The sequence below is a fragment of the Paroedura picta genome, chromosome 11, assembly GCF_049243985.1.
Source record: "Paroedura picta isolate Pp20150507F chromosome 11, Ppicta_v3.0, whole genome shotgun sequence".
In the NCBI taxonomy this organism is placed as follows: Eukaryota; Metazoa; Chordata; class Lepidosauria; order Squamata; family Gekkonidae; genus Paroedura; species Paroedura picta.
In genome coordinates, this window is record NC_135379.1 from 1172229 (window position 1) to 1178259 (window position 6031).

Genomic DNA, 6031 nt, shown 5'->3' on the forward strand with positions numbered 1-6031 from the left:
CCGCATGCAGCCAGCTGGGTGACTGTGGGCTACTCACAATCCTGTTATGAGCTGCACTCACAAAGCAGTTCTGTCAGAGCTCTCAGCCCCACCTACCTCACAGGAGGTCTGTTGGAGGGAGAGGAAGGCTATTGGAAGCTGCTTTCAGACTCCTTTAGGTATGGAGAACTGGGGTGTATAAAAACCCAACTCTTCTCCTCTAAAAGGACCCGGCAGTAGGTAAAAGGCCTTTCTCTGCCTGAAACCCTGGAGACCACCGACATTCCGAGAAGACAGTACTTGATAGACCAGGGAGCTTCATACCTTCAGAGGGCATGGGGGCAGAAACTGCCTCCACAGGCAACTTCTATGTGATACCAAAGGGAAGTCCGAGGCAAGTGATTTTCAGAGGTAGGGCTGTGCTCTTTGGTGCGACCACCTCGGTGATGACCAAGGCCCGAGGTGCCACGTAGGTGGCCAGCACCACAGTGCGGAGGGGCAGTGATGCACCGGCAGCTGGCACGTCACCCCTGCTCTCCACGCTGTGGCGCTGGCCTCCTATGCACTGCCTCGGGCTTCGGTGATTGCTGAGGCGGCCGTGCTGAAGCACACATCTCTATTCAGAGGTGGTTTCCCATTGCCTGCCTCAACATAGCACCCCTGGACCCCCCTGGGGGCCTCCACTCCCTCGCCCTAACCAGGGCCAGCCCTAGCTTCCAAGGTGGGCTCAGACAGGGCCATGACATGAGACATGTGATAAAAAGCCTTCAAAACAGATGATGAGAAATCTCAATTCTTACTCTGGGCAAAGCATTTATTCAGCTTATAGAGCAAACTTCCAAGGGGCAGCAATCCTATGTGCAGAGTATCAATAAGGGCCTGTTGTTCCCTTAAAAAATAATTCAGACCCGATAAACTTTTAAGGGCTGATTATTTTTCAAAGCATGCCCACCAGGGAAACAGATGACACCTGCCAACTTCCTTTGCATGTTTATTAAAAGGAGCGGGTGTCTGAGGGGCAGATACTTCCTCTTTTAGCCGTTTCAGGCTGCACGCCCTGCCCGCAATGCATCAGCCAGGAACCAGGAACGGAGAGGATGGGCCTGCATCGACTGAAGAATCCACTGGTGCGTTAAACGCAACACCCAGTTGGCGGTAAGAGAACTGGAGTGCTCCCTGGAAGCTTCTGCTGGGAACTGCTGGGCATCTCCTGGTGGGACCTGGAAGGAAAGAGCCAAGAGACTGGAGGTCAGAAACCCTGCTCAGGGAGATCCAAGTTCAGCGAATAACAGAAACAATTACAGAAATATAGAAAAATAGAAACAATGATTAGAGCTCAAAAACGTTTTAAAACCATAAAACATGTGTGTGTGTATACCACTAATGGCAACAAGTTCTGACTGAACCCACAAGTGTCGTCCCCCCCTGTAAACTGGGAAAAGGTGTTGTTATGTACAAATGTGCGTATTTGTCGGCTGACCTCTGTGGAAGATGAGTATGATCCAAACACACTTGGTCTGAATTGTTGGATTTTGTGGTGTGCACACTGAGATGTCTTCGGTGTGCCCAATAGACATGATATTCTTTCATGGTTATTAAGCCATGATATTCTTTCATGGTTATTTTTCAGCTCTAATAAATTCCTTCTATCGGTCCAAGTTCAGGCCAGAGCGGGAACAGCCTCCCCAGCTACCAGCTAACCCAAAGCTCCCAACGTGTTCTGAGGCTGGATCCAAGGCTTCCATGAAAGGAGCCGGTTCTTCCAAACCACTCCTTACCAGGGAACCCACAGCAGAGGATCTAAACCAGGGGTAGTCAAACTGCGGTCCTCCAGATGTCCATGGAATATAATTCCCAGGAGCCCCCTGCCAGCTTTTGCTGGCAGGGGCTCCTGGGAATTGTAGTCCATGGACATCTGGAGGGCCGCAGTTTGACTACCCCTGATCTAAACGGCCACCATGCAGCAGTGGTGAAGGCTGCCACAAAACCCCAGGCCTGGCTGGTTGTCCCCACTTCATGCTTCAGCTGCTCCTGACCTCCAATGGCTACAAGCAGCAATCCACCATGGTGTGCCAACCCAACCCAACCCAACCCACACTGTCAGCTGGAACCCTTTCGTGCCACAGGTAATATTTAAAGGCAATCAGGCGCAGATTCAGAAAACTGGGAGGGGACCTCAAACAAGTTGTCACACCCAAGGCCCTTACCCTTTCCAGGTGTTTGTACGTTGAGATCAGATTAGTGAGCCATCTAGTCCAGCATCCCGTCTCATGCAGTGGCCTCAATTACTTTGCAGGCCTTCCCGAAAGAAGAACCTCAGAAGAGCCGGGTCAGACCAGGGAGGGTCCCTCCAGCGCAGCATCTTGGATTGCTCAGTGGCCAACCACTGGGAACGGAGACCAAGGCCTTCTCCGGATGTTGTCTCCTGGAACTGGGATTCCGAGGTTGACTGCCTCTGAACATGTAGGCTCTCTTCAGTGCCCATGGCTAACAGTCACTGACTGACGTATCCTCTGTGAACTTGTCTAATCATCTCCCTCCCCTCGAGTGGATTCCCTCCTGCTCTTAACGGTCTATATCCCCTGAAGCACATTCAGTTACATCAGTCTCTATGTGTGTGTGTGTGTGGGGGGGGAGGACTTTAGCCATGGCTGTAGAAACTTGTCTGGCCACCACATAGCCTGGGCTTGCTGCTGTAGCTATGATCAGCAGGAGCCACTTGCCCTCTCTCAAATATGGTGACAATAAGCTGGGCCACAGCCCCAGAGAACGAGTTCAGGCTGGCCCCTCCGAGAAACCATCCATGGGAGCCTGCTCTCCTGCAGCCATGAACTCCTGCATCTGGTTACCCATCTGCCCACCCATGGGAGAGAGGGGGAGAGCCTCCATTGTAGGCAGGTGCTGGGGAGAGGCTGTGGCTCAGGCAAAGAGCCCTGCTTGGCACACAGAAAGTCCGGGGTTCAATCCCTGGCATCGTCTCCAGCTAAAAGGACCAGGCAAGAGGGGATGGGAAAGACCTTGACCTGAGACCCTGGGGAGCTTCTGCTAGCCTGAGTAGACAATGCGAGCTCTGAGGACCGAGGGTCTGATTCGGTAGAAAGCAGCTTCGGGTCTCCAAGCCTACAAAGGCAAGAAATGCAGGTTTGTATCAGTCTATGTATTCATACACATGCTCTCTGCCTTACAACACACCCTTGCCATTAAACTAATGCTCTCTGCCTTACAACACACCCTTGCCATTAAACTAATGCTCTCTGCCTTACAACACACCCTTGCCATTAAACTAATGCTCTCTGCCTTACAACACACCCTTGCCATTAAACTAATGCTCTCTGCCTTACAACACACCCTTGCCATTAAACTAATATCAGTATATGTTTTATAACATATAAGAAATATATAAGAAATAAAGTAAATGTGCATAATATACTCCATCCCCCACCCCCTTTCTGCAGAGCTTATTTTGCAAGTCACCGGAAGAGCAAAGAAGCTCTGTGGTTTCTCAGAGCAACAAGCAGTAACCTCTGTGTGAAACTGCAGGCCACTCCCCACCCTGCAACGGGCATGGAAGTTGCAGCTCTCCACTGGCGTGGCAACTCCGAGGCCTCCCAGAGTCTTTCTGCCACCAGCCAGAGCTTTGCATTAAGCCTCTGCCACAAGGGGGGCCTCCGGAAGGATCAGGGGAACTCGTTCCAAAAGGGGAGCCCGGCGAGGCTTGTCTGAGATTTCTATAACCTCGCCCCGGAGTGGGAGCGGGGCAAGGCCTCAAACCATCCCAGGGCTTCTCTTGCAAGCACTACAGGAGTGATCAGGGCCACGGATGAGACCCAGCCATGCTGGAAGGCTTGCGAAAGGGGGGGGGGCGGCGAAAAGTCAGGGTAACCCACTCCCCTCCTCCCTGTGATATTTGCTACCTGGGTTGGCACTCTGCCCCTCAGAGAACCTCTCCCGTGATCCTAAGAAGAGAAGAAAGCACATTTCTAGACACCTTGTGAAGTAGGTGGGGCTGAGAAAGCCCTCACAAGAGTGCTCGGCCAGGACACGGCACTATCAGGGCTGTGACAAGCCCAAGGTCCTCCAGCTGGCTGCAGGCAGAGGAGCGGGGACTCAAACCCAGCTCATCAAGATTATAAGCCGCTGCTCTTTACCACGACAACAAGCACGTAAACTGTACATACGTGCATAAAAACAAAAGCCAGATTTTTCTTACTGTGCTCAATTCTCTCTGCTGTAGGATGGACGGAATGCGTGCCTTTCCAGCAACCACCAAAACTTAAACTGCTGTCAAAACAGACATTCCCACAATGGACCTGCTCACAAATTAGAGCAAGTTCCGCGTTGGGAACAGCAATCCAAGTAACTTGGGCCCCGAGAAACTGTTCCAAAAGGACACGGAAAGTCACCTTGCCAGGAGCTTTAGAAATGCTCATGGGTCAGCCGCTTCTCCCAGATCGAGCAGATCCTGGAACCTGGGCTGGAAGAGAGGACATCAAAGCCTTTTGTTAGGAATAGGACAGGGGTAGTCAAACTGCGGCCCTCCAGATGTCCATGGACTACAATTCCCAGGAGCCCCTGCCAGCATTCGCTGGATTGTGGTCCATGGACATCTGGAGGGCTGAGGTTTAGTATCTCGCTTTCCTCCACAGCCAGGCCTCCGAGGCAGGCCCCGGAGCCGAGACTACTCTCCGCTTCAGCGCCTCTCAGGCCGCCATAAAAGCCCCCCACGCGCCCGGCCCTCAAAGGCCGCGGCACCAAGGAGCTCCGGGTCCCCGTCGCCACGGATGGCGACGGATTCGCGCCTCACCTTGCCCGGCACACGGGAGCCGCTCCCTCCACGCCATCCGCCACGGCCGCCGGCACGCATGAGGCGTCATCACGCACGCTTCCCCCCGCCCCCTACAGCACGCGGTCTTGCCACCGCCTCCTCCTCCTCTGCGCCCCCTAGCGGTCGGCTGGGCTACGAACAGGCCCACCCGCCAATCAACACCTAACTTTCTGCGGGCTGCAAGGGACGGGCGAGGGGATCTCAGCAGTGAGGGTGCTAGATCGCATCCGGGGAAAGGGTCTTTGCGGTACAAAGGGGTGGGGAAAGCGTCCGGAGACATTATGCCTGCCGGCCAATCGCGGCGGAAGGAGAACGAAACTGGTTTTATAGATTCTGGCGGGCAGCCCTGTTGGTCGGGAGGCGCCGGGCGAAGTCTGAGTGCAGGCGCACCCTGGAGACCCACCACTGGCAGGGGAGGAAGGACGCGTGTCAGTCTGGCCAGTCGAAGTGAAGAGGCTTCCGTGCACTGCAAAACCGATTCTAGAGACCTCAGAAATAAGGGCTTGCTGAACCATAAGGCGCCGCCAGACTGCTGTTCTCATTCCAGAACGACGCTGGAGAGCGCAGGGGCATCTGCGAGACCAACCGGGCTCGGTTCAAGGTGTCTGCTAGGAAAGCGCACGCCCTGAATAAGGCTGGCTTGCCCTAAAAGATGCCCCTCTTGCCCTCAACGCTGCGTTCTGCGGAGAAGCGTCCAGGGGCACCCAGGGGTCTTCCTCAACCAGCCCATGGAGCTGTACGGAGCTGGCAGGAAGCGCTAATAAGAGTAAATACAGGCACACGAGAGCTCTTGTCTGGAATTGAAGATCGCTAGTCTTTCTTATATAATCATAAAACCTTATTTTTGTAGCCCACCCTTCCCCGGTGGGTCAGGGCAGGTAACAGGAAGCATGGGAATGTAACCGGGTTACACTGATAACAACGGGCAACAATGGCCTTTCTCGAACTTGCCGAGCCGCCTCTATTCTTGGGGAAAGGGCGGGGCAGGCTCTGCAGGGGCCAGTTCCGGGCCTCAGCCACAGGGGGGAGCGGGAAAGGCCTGGCTCTGGCTGAGACCCGTTTCACATCCCTGAAAGCCCACAAGACCCACACTTCCTTCGGGAGCTTCAGACCGACGCGGCTCCCCCCTCCCCCCCCGGACCGAAGTCACTCCGGCCGAAGAGGCTTCTTGCCCCGCAGAGTCGACTTCGAACCGGGAGTAAGATCTGTCCACCACGGCGCGTTTCC

General features: G+C 54.4%; 1 long non-coding RNA gene and 1 other non-coding gene across 2 annotated transcripts; both read right to left on the minus strand.

The window, feature by feature from the left end:
• Positions 1-772: 772 nt before the first annotated feature.
• On the minus strand, positions 773-5481 carry LOC143820946 (uncharacterized). Its single transcript, XR_013225602.1, has 4 exons — positions 4784-5481; positions 4383-4453; positions 2187-3099; positions 773-1199 (listed from the first exon to the last, which is right to left on the minus strand). It is a non-coding gene; the product is annotated as an uncharacterized LOC143820946 (long non-coding RNA).
• On the minus strand, positions 3693-3830 carry LOC143821194 (small nucleolar RNA SNORA9). Its single transcript, XR_013225732.1, has one exon. It is a non-coding gene; the product is annotated as a small nucleolar RNA SNORA9 (small nucleolar RNA).
• Positions 5482-6031: the final 550 nt, after the last annotated feature.